This window comes from Carcharhinus amblyrhynchos, chromosome 28 (genome assembly GCF_965287045.1).
Source record: "Carcharhinus amblyrhynchos chromosome 28, sCarAmb.v2.hapA, whole genome shotgun sequence".
Classification (NCBI taxonomy): Eukaryota; Metazoa; Chordata; class Chondrichthyes; order Carcharhiniformes; family Carcharhinidae; genus Carcharhinus; species Carcharhinus amblyrhynchos.
In genome coordinates, this window is record NC_137351.1 from 29,336,865 (window position 1) to 29,353,019 (window position 16,155).

Genomic DNA, 16,155 nt, shown 5'->3' on the forward strand with positions numbered 1-16,155 from the left:
AAAGACGCACAGGGAAATCTTGATTCAGCATTATTTTTATTAGGTATAAAAATGGAAGGCAATTTATCAATATATTCTATGAATGAACCTTAGAGGCGATTCATTTAAAGCTCTTTCAATGTCTCGAATTTTGGCTGAAGGGCAAATTAAATCCATTTCACTAAGACAGGAACATATGAGGTCTTTTTTTCAAATCCAGGTGTTCTGGGTTACACGTAATCATCTTGTCATCATTTTTCCATTTTCTTGTAACATTCCTTGGCTTATGCAGGCACTGTCTATGTAAGGTAAACCTGATCTGTAATTTCATAAATGTCTTCGCAAAAGGTAATTTTTTTTTCAATGTTCTTCTTGGCGTGGCAAAAATGTAACATGGTTCAAATAAAATGAACCAAATTTTGTATTCTTTCAGCGAATGGTCGTTCAAACACTCAAGACAATAAACCTGTGTCTTGTTTCGGACTTCAATTACCAAATTCCAAATTTCATCCAAAAATAGTGCCCAGTAAAAGTACATTTCCTGCTGTGTGGCTTTTCGACCAGAATGTCTGTTTCGAGGGGAATACTTTTGCAGAGATGTATGTGCCGGGTTTTGTTAGGCACAAACTTTACCCTGAACACAAGGGTAGAGGGATTGCTTGGCGAGACTTGTCTCATTGCCAAGAACGTGAACACCTTGAGAGAACTGTACACATTTAACGAGATGTTCATTGCATCCTTCCTTCTTTCCTTCCTTCCTTCCTTTCTTTGAGCAACTTCAGTCAGCATTAGTTCACTGAAACTGGAGCCAATTCAATGACTTTTATGTTTCTGCTCTGAAGCCAATGTTTTGCATTGGGAAAGAGCCACTATTGCTTCCTCCCATGTATGAGATTGTCTAGGTTTTATCATTATCATTATCCTGCTAAATTAGTTAATCTCTTCCTCCACAAACAATACTTTATTTGTTAATGGACTCCCGTCCACTTCTGAAGCAAGTTCTTTTAAGCAAAATTATTACTGTTCCTAATAGTAATTCCCTCTATTGAGTTAACTACTGTTGTCCTTATTTGTGATTTCTTTAAGACAATTAATTTTCTTCAACTAAAATCATCTATATTGTATTATTAAAGGACAAAGAACAGTACAGCACAGGAAACAGGCCCTTCGGCCCTCCAAGACTGTGCCGCGCATTGGTCCAACTAGACCATTCGTCTGTATCCCTCCATTCCCAGGCTGCTCATGTGTCTCTCCAGGTAATTCTTAAACGATGCCAGCGTGTCCGCCTCCATCACCCTACTTGGCAGCGCATTCCAGGCCCCCACCACCCTCTGCGTAAAATACGTCCCTCTGATATCGGAGTTATACCTCGCCCCTCTCACCTTGAGCCTGTGACCCCTATAATATCCCAGATACTACATATAATAGGTATAGTATATACCTATAATATCCATGAATACACCCGCATGCTGATTACCAAATTCTGGGGTACATTTGTAAATCATATTGGATAAGACTGTAACGATTAGATTTATCCCTCCATTACAGACACAATCTTAGTGTACTCAAAACTGATATTTACTCAGACAATTTATTTTTTCATGGGCTGTGGGTGTCGTTGGCTGGGCCAGCATTTATTGCCCATCCCTAATTGCCCAACTGAGTGGCTTGCTAAGCCATTTCAGAGGGTAGTTAAGAGTCAAACACATTGATTCTGGGGTCTGGTGTCACGTGGAATCCCTACAGTGCAGAAAGAGGCCATTCAGCCCATCAGATCTGAACCAACTCTCTGAAAGAGCATTTATCCAGTGTGAATTCCAAGGAAAGTCAAATATTTAATGATATTGATCATTGACATCTTTTTATAGGACTAATTGTTCTTTGTGTATATTATTTGAATGATTTTAGTCAGTTGGAGTGCATCACCACATTAAATGCAAGTAAATCCACCTGGAATAAATATTGTATTGACTCTCCAAGTTGATTTAGTGCACTTCTTCTGGGAAACCAAATAAAGTAAATCAACAAAACGGGGGATATGCTAAATGGTAGCCCCATTAAGGGATACTGCATCAAAGTGAACTGGATCTCAGGAAACTTGCATCAAAACATTGGGTGGAATTTTCTCAAAACAATTCTGAATACAAAACAGGGAGTTTTCTAGCCGGTTTATTCAGTGAGGTAGGTGACATTAATTTACGACACTCCGTGCAATACAGAGGCCGTAATGTGAATCTCGCCAGTAAGGGGAGAGATGGAATCTCAGTTCGTCCATGAGGCCAGCTGCTGAGTTCCAGGTGTGGCATTACACAGATACACCATGTACACAGGATACAGGGAAATCTGTCATCCCCCTCCCCCTCACAGACATCACGTTCATGCCCCCTCACCCCGATCGCCACTGCCCCCACCCCACCTCCACCTTGACTGTGGCCCTGGCCATTCACCCCACCCCCCCCCTGACCGCAGCCCTGAAAAATCCCCCTCCCCCCCCCCCTCACCCCCACCCTGATTACAGCCTGGGCCAATCGCCCCCCCTCACCCCCACCCTGATTACAGCCTGGGCCAATCGTGCCCGCCCCCGCCTCCATCCCGACGGTGGCCCTGTTCTATTGGCCTCCATGATCACAGCCCCAAGCGATAACTTTTTGGGGGAGGGGGGAATATCCCAGCCCTTTGAGATATTTCAGAGCTGGAAGCAGTGATTTTATTGATCTGCAGATACACGGTGTTCATGTTGGTAAATAAAATGAGAGCAGCAATACTTGTGCTGCTGGCCTTCTCCAACCCGTCATTAGATCAGCCTCTTCTATCCATTGTTAGGAATTATATTTCTCTCCAGTTCCTGACAGTCCTCAGCAGTACTTCATGAAGCAGAGAGTCCTGAATCATAGAATCTGTACAGTGCAAAAGGAGGCCATTCGGTCCATCGAGTCTGTACTGGCAACAATCCCAACCAAGCCCTATCCCCATAACCCCACATATTTACCCTGTTAATACCCCTGACTCTTGGGTCAATTTAGCATTAACTTAATCTGCACATCTTTGGACTGTGGGACGAAACTGGAGCACCCGGAAGAAACCCACACAGACATGGGGAGAATGTGCAACCACAGCACAGAGAGTGGCCCAAGCCAGGAATCGAACCCAGCTCCCTGACTCTGTGAGGCAGCAGTGCTAACCACTGTGCCACCATGTCACCCAATCAAGATCATTATCAAATTTCTTTTCCTCTCATCTACAATTCCAAGCTCCTCCAAATGCCATTTTTGGAGTTGCCCTCTAAATACTGGAGTTGAGTTTGTTTCATGAGGTTCCTAATCATGCCCATTGCCGTGTAATTAATGCCAAACCTAGACGTAAAATGGTGAAAAGTTGGCTGCATTAAAATGCCAATAAAATGCAGATGTACTGAATCTGTGTCCATGTTTTCCAGGCAACGTCTGAAGGCTCCCAACAGCCATACCCACAGCCACACTACCACCACTCCCAATCTGCATCCATGTTAATACTGGAGCCGTTGTTTCTGAGCTGCACTGCCCCAGAATCAAACCTTCAATCACGTTCACACCATTACCTAAAACTGTTGCTTGACATTCTCCCCATGTCCGCATTGGGTTTCTTCTAGGTGCTCCGATTACCTCCCACATTCCGAAGATGTGTGGGTTTGGTGCATTGGCCATGCTAAATTACCCCTTAGTGTCCCGGAATGTGTAAATTAGAGGGATTAGCGGGGTAAATATGTGGGATTATGGGATAGGACCTGGGTGGGATTCTTGTCGGTGCAGACTCGATGGACTGAATGGCCTCCTTCTTCTCTGGAGGGTTTTTATGATTTCAAGATTCTATGCCACAGTGCCAACTGCTCCAGTTAGAATTTCTTTCACGTCTTCCATAAGAAATAAATTTTATGCTCGTTTAAATATTATATTTAATTCAATGATTGCATTTCATGTTAATAACCTTTAGCCTACACTTGACACTTTAAATACTCTTGATCTATGGCTCCTGCTATTCAAAAGAGATAAATGTTCTGGAGATGCAGCAAAATATATAACACCCTTTCCCTCTGACTCGTTACCTGTAGTGAATAATCATCACTCACGTCTAATCCTTTGCATCTTTTGCGAATACAGACCCTTCCACTTTGTTACATGTTATTTCTCTTCCTGCGCCTGGTGGTGCTTAAGGCAGACTTTCATCTGTTCCATCGCGAGGTTTACCTACAACATGACGCCAGAGGCTTACAGCTTGAGGGGTGCCAGTCCACATCGAGCTGACCAGGAGTCTCTCCCACTCTTACCATCAGTCATTGGCGTGTTTGGGAGAATTTTGCAGGTTGACACTCAACCCGTTTGGCCACATAATGAACGCACCTTCCTTGGCCATCAGCTCCTGGAGTGGGACTCAAACTGGGAAGTTCTGGCTCAGAGATAGGGACACTATGAACTGTTCCACAAGACCTCCTCGATGTTTACTGTACCCTCATCAACACAAATAACCTTGCCTAAAAGTCTAGATTGAAACTTATTTGTCATTCCTAGATGTGTCTAATTATTTAATATAGATCTGTTTGAATGATATCCATTTGTTTTATCCTCAACAGTCAGTTGGGGCAGCACGGTGGTATAGTGGTTAGTACTGCTGCCTTACAGCAGCAGGGACCTGGGTTCGATTCCCCGCTTGGGCTACTGTCCATGTGGACTTTGCACGTTCTCCCCATTTCTGCATGGATTCCCTCTGGGTGCTCCGGTTTCCTCCCACAGTCCAAAGATATGCGGGTTAGGTGGATTGGCCATACTAAATTGCCCCTTACTGTCAGGGGGACTAGCTAGGGTAAATGTATGGGGATAGAGCCTGGTTGGGATTGGGGGCGGTGCAGACTCAATGAGCCAAATGGCCTCCTTCTGCACTGTAAGGATTTTACGATTCTATGAGATGGCTCAGTAACATTGACAAATTGATCTTGTGGCAAGCGGGAGAATTCTGCATATCATTGCATGAACAAGCAAGAAGGTTGGTCATTCATAATTTGGATTTGACTTAGCAGTATTTAATATTGATACCAATTGGATGTTACTGAGTCTATATTTATGGTGAAGAATTAGTACAAAGAGATCCAGTTTAAAGGGACCAAACTTCCATGCCGGGATAGCTACAGAAACAAGTCATGTGCTGTAGCATCTTTGTCGCCCTCCTGAATAAAGCAAGAATCATGATAGAATCCCTACAGTGCAGAAGGAAGCCATTCGGCCCATCGAGTCTGCACCGATCACAATCCCACCCAGGCCCTATTCCCGTAACCCCACCACATTTACCCTGCTAATCCCCCTGACACTAGGGTCAATTTAGTACCAATCAACCTAACCCGCACATCTTTGGGTTCCTTGAAAATACTACAAAAACATTGCCTGGTTTAAGTCCCAGATCAGGAATGTGTTTACCCTGAACACAGTATCAGATCTGGTCTTAACAACCTAACAATTGGTGTTTTAAAAGTAGAAGTAAAATAAGTACTTACCTCAATGTGGAACCAGGAAGATTATCCAGGCCTCACATTTAAATCACAGGCTGAGGCCACTGAACCCATTCTCAATCTTCTTCCCATCACCTCCCCTTTTCTAGATTAATGTAAAGCTTCCAGCTGACAATGCAGCCAGCTGATCCATTTTCCTCGGATGCGGGCGGCGTTCGTGTAAATTCTTTAACACCTTGACACTTCAATGTCATTGGGAAGTTCTTTTAACGGCCCAACGAGTAAAACAAACTCAAATGAACTTAGGGACAAATTAAGAAGGGCAGCCCCCCGAAAAGGAAGGGGGGGACGGTCCAAACAGAAACCAAAGTCCAAAGGAAACTTAAAACATTAAATCAAATCAATGTCATTGGGAAGGGTTTTTTGCCCCCCTCTCCCCTGCCCCCACCCACGTGTTTTCCAATGGCAGAGACGGCTAGTCATAGGCTGTCCACTGCTGTCTACATCGTTTTACGTGGCTCGCCCACTCCGCCACCTGCCCTTTGTTTCTGAATGTCCCAGTCTATTTGAACTTACTTTTCTGGATCGGCTTCAGGAAAGTGCCTCGATTCACAGCAGCCTGGAATGTTCCCCCCTTTGAGACAGGGGAACGGTTTCAACCCAGAAAAGATCGGGGGTCACCCTCCGGCAGCCACCTTTTCAGCCGTTCGTGTCGACTTTTAAGTTATAAAAATTAGTTTGAAGTTTAGAATAGGGCACGCTGGAACTGGACAAGGTGACATTCTTTAAGTTTGAAGTTTATTTATCAGTGTCACAAGTCGGCTTACATTAACGCTGCAATTAAGTTACTGTGAAAACCCGCTATGCGATGAAGGATCTTGCACACTTCCTGCTGCTTTCACAATTTCTGGACATGCTTTTTTGTCAACATGTAGCAAGCAAACTATAATGTCAACATTTCCCATTCAGTTTTGAAATGTCAACTGGCACAATGATTCTGCAGATTTTAGCACAACGATGGGCAACTGAGGCTAGCGAGTGGACTGAATGAGTGGCCCTCCTTCATCTCAAGATGATTAAAGGTACGGGATTAAGTAGACATGGAGCGGATGCTTCCTCTTGTGGGACATTAGAGGACGAGAGGTCACAGTCCGAGGATAAGGGGCAGCAAATTTAAAACAGAGTTGAGGAGAAACTACTTCTCCCAAAGGGTTGTGAATCTGTGGAATTCGCTGCCCCAAAGTGCAGTGGGTGCTGGGACAGTGAGTAAATTTAAAGGGGAATTACACAGATTTTTAATTGGCAGTGGGTTGAAAGGTTATGGGGAAAAGGCAGGAAAATGGGGATGAGAAGCATATCAGCCATTATCGACTGGCAGAGCGGACTCGATGGGCCAAATGGCCTAAGTCTGCTCCTATATCTTACGATCTCAGTGGGCTGCAAGATTCTAACCAGGCTGTTCACTAACCATGACTCCATGAATAAGATTAAATGCATTTAATACACGCAGAATATTTCGTAATGAGTTACAGAAGATGCTTATTCATTTATAAATGAATGGATCGCTCATCAATTTCAAATGTTTACAAGCAAAACAAATATTAAGGATTTGGACACAAAGGAATCTCATGCTCTCAAGCAGACAAATAGGACTAGTTCAATTCAGGAATCCTAGTCAGCATGGATGAGTTGGGCCGAAGGGCCTGTTTCCATGCTGTTTATCTCTATGACTCCATGACTCAATGTTGTGAGAAATCAGCACGTACTTTTTTAAAATTATTAGTGTCACAAGTAGGCTTAACACTGCAATGAAGTTACTGTGAAAATCCCTAGTCGCCACATTCTGGCTCCTGTTCAGATACACTGAAGGAGAATTTAACATGGCCAATGCACCTAACCAGCATGTCTTTCAGATTGTGGGAGGAAACCAGAGTACCCAAAGGAAACCCACGCAGACATGGGGAGAACGTGCAGACTCCACGCAGACAATGACCCAAGTTGTGAATTAAACCCGGATCTCTGGCACTGTGAGGCAGCAGTGCTAACCACTGTGCCACCATGCCACCCATCACTGCCCATTACCTCACTTCGTTTGCCCTTGCTTTGCATGTGCATCACTTCAGTTATACCCAGAGGAACAAAAACTGCGAGGATGGAAATCCTGTGGCAACCCTAACAGTCCTTAACTGTTGGGTAACAGTCAATAAAATAATTCATGGGCTGCATCAGGACACAGATGGGCCTCATGTGATCCGCAGGCCACTGGGCTAGCATGTAAAAAATGAGTATCTAAAGTCATTATCAATTTTGTTGCTATTTTCTATATATTGCAAAAGTATCTTTATAAACTGACCTGAGCAATACCACAAGCACCATGCCAGTAATAACTATTATCTGTGTATATTTGCTATGTAGAAAATCTTCTTATTGTCACATTTATATTCTGTGCCAACATCTTCTCCAACTTAGAGAAAATGCTGGAAAATCTCAGCAGGTCTGGCAGCATCTGTAAGGAGAGGAAAGAGCTGACGTTTCGAGTCCAGTTGACTCTTTGTCAAAGCTAAAAGGCATAGAAAGTAATCTCCCACTTTCCACGCCTTATAGCTTTGACAAAGGGTCACCAGGACTCGAAACGTCAGCTCTTTTCTCTTCTTACAGATGCTGCCAGACCTGCTGAGATTTTCCAGCATTTTCTCTTTTGGTTTCAGGTTTCAGCATCTGCAGTAATTTGCTTTTTTTTCCTTCTCCAATTTAAATTCTGATGTTAAACTATTTACTTGTGAATGTGACCACACCCTCTTGTCAACAGTAGCACTGTAGTGCCCTAGTTTTGTATGTTTTAACCCATGCCACTGGGAAATAAATGCCTGTTGAGGTTTTGTCTCGACTCGCTGTCTGCAATGTCACAGAATATCAGCTGGAAACAAGTTTGGCAGCGAGGAGGAACGTAAGAGACCTTAGCAAGACATAAAGAGAGGTTGGCAGGACAAGCAGATAGGTAGCAAAAGCATTGTGATGTGAATATGAACAAGGTAATAATATATCACAGGGAAAGAAAAGCAATGATTGAGAACATAATAGAGTAATGGAAAGATCTGGCTAAATATCAGCAGCTTGGGGGAATCAAATATATGAGACAAGGACCTTCTTTTGTGGGAATTCGTTGGATAAATATTTGAAATACAGGAAGACTCCGGTCATTGAAGGAAATGTGGGCAGTGGGATTAGGTTTGGACTTTGCTAGGAAACAGCCAGCAGAAACAGGTTAAAAATAATAAATAATCAGTGCTGTAAAAGTATATGGTTTGTTATAGAAATTATACAAAGAACAAAGAACAACACAGCACGGGAAACAGGCCCTTTGGCCCAACAAGCCCGCGCCGCTATTTTAACATTATGAGTCCCCTCTCCACCCATGACCCTTGTCTATGCTTATGGCACTCCACATTGAGGGAAGCCTAATTTAGGGACAATTTGTTACACCAATCAGCCTAAGAGCACATCTTTGGGGTGAGGGAGGAAACCGGAGCACCCGGAGGAAACCCGGGTGACAAAGGAATAATGCAGTCAAACAGTTCTGATATGTCAAAACTGTCAGACAAACTCTAGAGTGAAACTGAAGACATAAACATCCATTTATTATCTAGCAAATGTGGAAAATGCGTTATCATCGCATTGTGGGCATACTGAACAATGCAAAGGTCTGATAAAGGTGAAAGGGCAAGAGGACAAGTGGCACAGTGGTTAGCACTGCTGCCTCACAGTGCCAGGGACCTGGGTTCGATTCCCGGTTTGGGTCCGATTCCCGGTTTGGGTCACTGTCTGTGCAGAGTTTGCATGTTCTCCCCGCGTGGGTTTCCTCTGGGTGCTCTGGTTTCCTCCCGCAATCCAAAGATGTGCGGGTTAGGTGGATTGGCCATGCTAAATTCTCGCTTTGTGTCAGGAGGACTATCAAGGTAAATACATGGGATTACGATGATAGGGCCTGGCTGGGATTGTGGTTGGTGCAGGCTCAGTGGGCTGAATGGCCTCCCCCTGCACTGTAGGGATTCTAGAGTTCTCCGATTCAATGATTCTATGACTGTTAGTGACATAGGACTCGCATACCTATGACATCATCGGATGGGAACCATAGTAACATTGGGCCTATCAACCGACATGGAGAGAAAACATTCTATGTAGAGAGGCAACCTCACTCAGGTGACCAGAAGGCCTACGTCCAAATGTTTGCAATTTTCTGTTAAATTTCTAATGATCACGTCTTCAAAATCTCATGTATTTACTCTGTTTATCTGGGGAAATATGGAATATAAGGTTCAGTCTGTGATATTTGTCTCACTGGGTGACACAGTCAGACCACTCGTGGGTTCAAACGTCTCAGCAGGGTTGGAGCACAATATCTAAGCTGATGCTTCAGTGCAGTACTGAGGGAGTGCTGCACTGCCAGAGGTGCCCCCATTCTGTCTACACATTAAATAGAGGCTTCCTATGCTTAAACAGAATGGAAAATTCCTGCAGCAGGCGATGGTGCAGAGGGACCTCGGGGTCCTTGTGCATGAGTCGCAAAAACCCAGCTTGCAGGTGCAGCAGGTGGTCAGGAAGGCGAATAGGATGCTGGCCTTCATCGCGAGGGGGATTGAATATAAAAGTAGGGAGGTCTTGCTGCGGCTGTATCGGGCGTTGGTGAGGCCGCAGCTGGAGTACTGTGTGCAGTTTTGGGCGCCGTACTTACGCAAGGATATTTTGGCCTTGGAGGGAGTGCAGAGGAGGTTTACTAGGCTGATGCCGGAGTTGAGGGGGTTGAGCTATGAGGAGAGGCTGAATAAATTAGGCTTGTACACGTTAGAGTTTAGAAGAATGAGGGGAGATCTCATTGAGACATATAAGATGATGAATGGGATGGATAGGATAGAGGTGGAGAGACTCTTCCCGCTCAGAAAGGATAGCAGGACTAGGGGGCACAGCCTCAAGATAAAGGGGGGGCGGTTTAGAACAGAGTTGAGGAGGAACTTCTTCACTCAAAGGGTGGTGAATCTTTGGAATTCTCTGCCCGTTGAAGTGGTGGAGGCTGCCTCGCTAAATATTTTTAAGATGCGGGTTGATGGGTTTTTGATAAGCGAGGGGATTAAGGGTTATGGGGAGAGGGCGGGAATGTGGAACTGAGCCACGACAGATCGGCCATGATCTTATTAGGTGGCGGGGCAGGCTCGAGGGGCTAGTTGGCCTACTCCTGCTCCTATTTCTTATGTTCTTATGTTCTTATGTTCTTAGAAGCGAATGGGTTTTCCTGCCAATATTAATCCCTCAACCAACACTGCCAAAATAAGGGTCAATTTGGTCGGTGCTGTGGGAATCTTGCTGTGCTTAAATTGTCTGCTAAAGTTGTCTTGATAACCTTGAAAGCAAATCATTGGTTGTGAAGTAGTTTTGAAATTGTTGAGAATGTGAAAGATATTACATCAAAGCAAGTGATTTTGTCTGGGGTCATGTTTGAATCTCCCCTCCCGCCACCTCCACTCCCCCACCCTCCCTCCTCCCCTCCCCTATTTCCCGTCTCCCCTCCCACCCCTCTACCCCCTCTTCCCTCCCCTCCCCTCCCACTCCGCTACCTCCTCTCCCCTCCCTCCCCCTCCCCTCTACCCCTCTCCCCTGCCCTCTCCCCTCCCCTCCTCCCCCTCCCTTCTCCCCCCTTCCACCCTCCCCCTCCCTCTTTCTGCCTCTCCCCTCCCTCTTCCACTCTCCCCGCTCCCTCTTCCCCCTTCCTCTCTCCTTCCCCCTTCCTCCCCCTCCCTCTCCCCTTCCCTCTCCCCTTCCCTCTTTTTCCCTCTCCCCTCTCCCTCTCCCCCACCCTCTCTCTCCTCTCTCTTTCTCTCTCTCCCCCCTCCCCCTCCCCCCTCCCCCACTCCCCAATCCCTCCCCCCCTGCAGCCCTCCCCCAACTTCCCACCCTCCCCTCTCCCCCTCCCTCCCTCCCCACCCCCTCCCCCTCCCCACAACCCTCCACTCTCCCCTTCCCTCCCCTCCCATCCCCTCCACCCTCCCCCCACCTCTCCGCTCTCCCCTCCCCTCCACCTCCCCCCCACATTATCCATGGCGAATCCATCTAACCTATACATTTTTTGGACACTAGGGGGTTTGGTGACCAATCCACCAAACCTGCACAACTTTGGAGTGTGGGACGAAACCAGACCAGCCCCATCTCCCCCCTCCCCTCCTCTCCCCACTCCCCTCCCTCCCCTCTCCCTCCTCTCCCCCTCCCCTCCCTCCCCTCTCCCTCCTCTCCCCCCTCCCCTCCCTCCCCTCTCCCTCCTCTCCCCCCTCCCCTCCCTCCCCTCTCCCTCCTCTCCCCCCTCCCCTCCCTCCCCTCTCCCTCCTCTCCCCCCTCCCCTCCCTCCCCTCTCCCTCCTCCCCCCTCCACCCTCCTTTCCCTCCTCCTATCCGCTCCTCCCTCTCCACTCCCCCCTCCTCCCTCCACTCCCCCTCCACTCCCCCTCCCCCCTCCTCTCCCCCCTCCCCCCTCCCCCCTCCACTCCCCCTCCACTCCCCCCTCCACTCCCCCCTCTACTCCCCCCTCCCCTTCCAATCCCCCCTCCCCTTTCCACTCCCCCCTCCACTCCCCTCTCCCCAGTCCACTCCCCCCTCCACCCCCTCCCCCCTCCACTCCCCCCTCTACCCCCTCCCCCCTCCCCCCTCCACTCCCCCCTCCCCCTTCCACTCCCCCCTCCACTCCCCTCTCCCTAGTCCACTCCCCCCTCCACTACCCCCTCCACCCTGTCCCCCCTCCTCCTCCCGTTCCCCGTCCCCCCTCCTCCCCCCGTTCCCCCCTCCTCCCCCCATTCCCCCCTCCTCCTCCTCCTCCTCTTCCCCCTCCTCCTCCTCCTCATCCCCCTTCCTCCTCCCTCCTCCAGAAGCTGAAGATGATTTGGCCTAAGACACAGGCTCTGAACCTCCTGCAGTGATGTCCTAGCCCGAGATAATTGGTTTTCATAATCATCTTCCACTTCTGGAGTGAATTGAATTGACCGAAGACTGGCAGCTGTGCTGGTGAGTATCTCTGAGGAGTTCGGTAGGAATGGATCATCCACTTGACTCTTCAAACTAATATTGCAAACACTTGAGCTTGTCTTTTACACTCTCATGCAGGGCTCCAGCAGAATTAACAACAGGAATATTAACTGCAATTAGTTATTTAGTTGTCCACCACCATTCACAGTTGGATATAACAAGGCTGCAGAGATTTGATCTGATCTGGTTATGGGATCACTTCGCTCTGTCTATCGTTTTGCATCATGGGGCCAGTTCTGTGTTGTAATTTCACCAGGCTACCACCTCATTTTTATCACAACTGTTTAATCTTGGCAGGAGCGATTGAAATTTTTTACAGCGCTTTTTCAAGCCGGGCACTATGTAAATGTAAGTATTCATAGCACTTGTTCAAACTGGGCGCTATATAAATGTTGTCTATAGAGTTTGTTCAAACTGGGCGCTACATGAATGTTGTCTATAGAGTTTGTTCAAACTGGGCGCTATATAAATGTGGTCTATAGAATTTGTTCAAACTGGGTGCTATATGAATGTTGTCTATAGAGTTTGTTCAAACTGGGCGCTATATAAATGTGGTCTATAGAATTTGTTCAAACTGGGCACTATATAAATGTGGTCTGTAGAATTTGTTCAAACTGGGCACTATATAAATGTTGTCTACAGCACTTGTTCAAACTGGGCGCTATATAAATGTGGTCTATACAGTTTGTTCAAACTGGGTGCTATATGAATGTTGTCTATAGAGTTTGTTCAAACAGAGCGCTATATAAATATTGTCTTTAGAGTTTGTTCAAACTGGGCGCTATATAAATGTGGTCTATAGAATTTGTACAAACTGGGCACTATATAAATGTTGTCTACAGCACTTGTTCAAACTGGGCGCTATATAAATGTGGTCTATAGAGTTTGGTCAAACTGGGTGCTATATAAATGTGTTGTGTAGAATTTGTTCAAACTGGGCGCTGTATAAATGTTGTCTACAGCACTTGTTCAAACTGGGTGCTATATAAATGTGGTCTATAGAGTTTGTTCAAACTGGGCACTATATAAATGTGGTCTATAGCACGTGTTCAAACTGGGCGCTATATAAATGTGGTCTATAGCACGTGTTCAAACTGGACGCTATATAAATGTTGTCTATAGAGTTTGTTCAAACTGGGCGCCATATAAATATGGTCTATAAAGTTTGTTCAAACTTGGCGCTATATAAATGTGGTCTATAGAGTTTGTTCAAACTGGGTGCTATATAAATATGCTCTGTAAACTTTGTTCAAACTGGGCGCTATATAAATGTGGTCTATAGAGTTTGTTCAAACTGGGCGCTATATAAATGTGTTCTATAGAGTTTGTTCAAACTGGGCGCTATATAAATGTGGTCTATAGCACGTGTTCAAACTGGGCGCTATATAAATGTGGTCTATAGCACGTGTTCAAACTGGGCACTATATAAATGTTGTCTACAGCACTTGTTCAAACTGGGCGCTATATAAATGTGGTCTATAGAGTTTGTTCAAACTGGGTGCTATATAAATGTTGTCTATAGAGTTTGTTCAAACTGGGCGCTATATAAATGTTGTCTACAGCACTTGTTCAAACTGGGCGCTATATAAATGTGGTCTATAGAGTTTGTTCAAACTGGGCGCTATATAAATGTGGTCTATAGCACGTGTTCAAACTGGACGCTCTATAAATGTTGTCTATAGAGTTTGTTCAAACTGGGCGCCATATAAATATGGTCTATAAAGTTTGTTCAAACTTGGTGCTATATAAATGTGGTCTATAAAGTTTGTTCAAACTGGGCACTATATAAATGTGGTCTATAGAGTTTGTTCAAATTGGGCGCTATATAAATTTGGTCTATAAAGCTTGTTCAAACTGGGTGCTATATAAATGTGGTCTATAGAGTCTGTTCAAACTGGGTGCTATATAGATGTGGTCTATAGAGTTTGTTCAAACTGGGCGCTATATAAATGTTGTCCACAGCATTTGTTCAAACTGGGCGCTATATAAATGTGGTCTATAGAGTTTGTTCAAACTGGGCACTATATAAATGTGGTCTATAAAGTTTGTTCAAACTGGGCACTATATAAATGTGGTCTATAAAGTTTGTTCAAACTGGGCACTATATAAATGTGGTCTATAAAGTTTGTTCAAACTGGGCGCTGTATAAATGTGGTCAATAGAATTTGTTCAAACTAGGCGCTATATAAATGTGGTCTATAAAGTTTGTTCAAACTGGGCGCTATATAAATATGGTCTATAGAGTTTGTTCAAACTGGGCGCTATATAAATATGTTATGTAGAGTTTGTTCAAACTGGGCGCTATATAAATGTTGTCTACAGCACTTGTTCAAACTGGGCGCTATATAAATGTTGTCTATAGAGTTTGTTCAAACTGGGCGCCATATAAATATGGTCTATAAAGTTTGTTCAAACTTGGCGCTATATAAATGTTGTCTATAGAGTTTGTTCAAACTGGGCGCCATATAAATATGGTCTATAAAGTTTGTTCAAACTGGGCGCTATATAAATGTGGTCTATAGAGTTTGTCCAAACTGGGTGCTATATAAATGTTGTCTACAGTGCTTGTTCAAACTGGGCGCTATATAAATGTGGTCTATAGAGTTTGTTCAAACTGGGCGCTATATAAATGTTGTCTATAGAGTTTGTTCAAACTGGGCGCTATATAAATGTGGTCTATAAAGTTTGTTCAAACTGGGCGCTATATAAATGTTGTCTACAGTGCTTGTTCAAACTGGGCGCTATATAAATGTGGTCTATAAAGTTTGTTCAAACTGGGCGCTATATAAATGTGGTCTATAGAGTTTGGTCAAACTGGGTGCTATATAAATGTGTTGTGTAGAATTTGTTCAAACTGGGCGCTGTATAAATGTTGTCTACAGCACTTGTTCAAACTGGGTGCTATATAAATGTGGTCTATAGAGTTTGTTCAAACTGGGCACTATATAAATGTGGTCTATAGAGTTCGTTCAAACTGGGCGCTATATAAATGTTGTCTACAGTGCTTGTTCAAACTGGGCGCTATATAAATGTGGTCTATAGAGTTTGTTCAAACTGGGCGCTATATAAATGTTGTCTATAGAGTTTGTTCAAACTGGGCGCTATATAAATGTTGTCTATAGAGTTTGTTCAAGCTGGGCGCTATATAAATGAAGTTGTTTCCATCTCGGCGCTACATAAATCCAATTGAGAGTCAGTGCCTGATCATTTGCGCTGGAACGTCATCAAAGGCACTTTATAAACGCAATGTCCCCCATCCAACACAGTAATGTGAAAATGTTTGGAAAAATTACCGGTCAGAAAGGAACATTGAGCAGAGAGTTTACCCCAGAGCACAAGCCTCCTGTTGGGTTGTACACTGCACCCATTCTAAGCAGACACACACACACACATAGTGAACATTAAAGCCTGGACCGTCAGAAATAGACGTCAGTAGGGGTGGGTTCAATTGGTGATTATCCTGACCTAGTTTTTTTTATCTTCACTGGGCTCTTGTTTGTGTGGGGGATTAATTGTTGGATACATTACACAGTTGTAAAAAACGTTACATTGAAACATTTGTTAAGTTTAAGCAGCTCTGGGAAATTTGAACCTGTGAGTGATTGATTTTTCCTTGCGTGTTATTTCGCTTCGGCA

The 16,155-nt window shown here is 45.0% G+C and overlaps 1 protein-coding gene across 1 annotated transcript in view; it reads left to right on the forward strand.

Annotated features, from left to right (window-relative positions):
• Positions 1-15,983: 15,983 nt before the first annotated feature.
• Positions 15,984-16,155, forward strand: part of marchf3 (membrane associated ring-CH-type finger 3) — a 35,827-nt gene continuing 35,655 nt past the window's right edge. The window contains exon 1 of the mRNA XM_080214037.1: positions 15,984-16,113. The gene's annotated coding sequence lies outside the window, so the exon portion shown is untranslated. The remainder of the gene's footprint in view (positions 16,114-16,155) is intronic.